This window comes from Agelaius phoeniceus, chromosome 14 (assembly GCF_051311805.1).
Source record: "Agelaius phoeniceus isolate bAgePho1 chromosome 14, bAgePho1.hap1, whole genome shotgun sequence".
NCBI classification, from domain to species: Eukaryota; Metazoa; Chordata; class Aves; order Passeriformes; family Icteridae; genus Agelaius; species Agelaius phoeniceus.
This window is the reverse complement of record NC_135278.1, coordinates 2,386,995-2,388,540: the sequence shown is the minus strand read 5'-3', so window position 1 is coordinate 2,388,540 and position 1,546 is coordinate 2,386,995.

The window sequence follows — 1,546 nt, the reverse complement described above, 5'->3', positions numbered from 1 at the left end:
CCGCCCCGCCCCGCCCGCCTCGCGAGAGCCGCGCGCCAGCGCCGCCATCTCGGCTGAGGGCAGCGCTGAGGGCAGCGCCCGGAGAGCGGGAAACGGGCTCGGAGAGTACGGGATGCACCCGGAGAGCACGGGGTGCGCCCCGACCTGCTGCCCCGGGACCTCGGGGTGCGGCCGGAGCTCCCGGGGTGTGCCTGCAACTCCCGAGATGTGCCCGGAACTCCCGGGATGTGCCCGGAGCCCTCGGGATGTGCCCGGAGCTCCCGGGATGTGCCCGGAGCTCCCGGGATGTGCCCGGAGCCCTCGGGATGTGCCCGGAGCCCTCGGGATGTGCCCGGAACTCCCGGGATGTGCCCAGAGTCCCCACGATATGCCTGGAACTCCCGGGATGTGCCCGGAGCCCTCGGGATGCGCCCGGAGCCCCCGGGATGTGCCTGGAACTCCCGGGATGTGCCCGGAACTCCCGATCTGTGCCCAGAGTCCCCACGATATGCCTGGAACTCCCGGGATGTGCCCGGAGCCCTCGGGATGTGCCCGGAACGCCCGGGATGTGCCCAGAGCCCCCGGGAGCCCCCTCATCCTCCTCTCCATCCTGCTGCAGTCCCACTCTCTCCCCGTGTCTTTTCCCCTCCCAGCACCGGCGATCGCGAAGCTCTCAGGGAATATTTCAGGAAAAAACACTTTTTTTCCCCCCTCAATGCGTGCGGCCATCAGCTGTGCCGTCTGGGTGAGCAGCAGGCTGACAGCATCCTCCCCTGGAGAAAGGGTTTGCAGGCACATTTGTCACTTTAACACTTGTCACACTTCCCACAGCTAGTGACACCTGTTCGTCCTGTTTGCCGTGTGTTTTAAATTCCAAGCACGATGCTGTGTCCCGTGGGTGCCCAGCCCAAGGAACTGCTGGAATTGCTGTTCACTGCTGCAATGAGTGCTGGTGTCCCACAGCCCCAAGGGCAGCAGCTCCCAGGCGTTTGTTCCAAGCCAAACCTTGAATAGCCAAAAAAATCCCTTCAGGAGCCTCAGAATGTACCGGTTTTAAATGTTAGATTTTGTAGCGAGCCTGAAAATTTACAGGTTTTCATTATTGGTGATCTTGTATCGAGCATGAGAATTGACAGCTTTTAATTACAGCAAAATCAGAATCCCACACTGGCTTGGGTTGGAAGGGACATCAAAACTCATCCAGTTCCAATCCCTGCCACGGGCTGGGACACCTTCCATGGCTGTTATTCCATATTCTATAATTTCTACTGCTCGTACAAACCCACACAGCCTGAGATCAAGGGAAGAAGAGACACACGGGCTGTAATTCCCTGTCATTCCCGGTGCGGAGCAGCACAGGCTCCTCCTCTGCAATTAGTGGGGGCAGCGCTCGTTAATTAAGGCTTTGTGTTTGTGCTCCACGTGATCCAAAGTCGTTTTTCCCCGGTAGCTTCTCCTGGGGTTTGCAGAAGCATGAGCATGGTTTTTAAAGTTAATAATAAACGGGGTGGGCATCACTTAGGGGACTTTGCAGCACTGCACAAAATGTACCTGTGGAATAGCAATG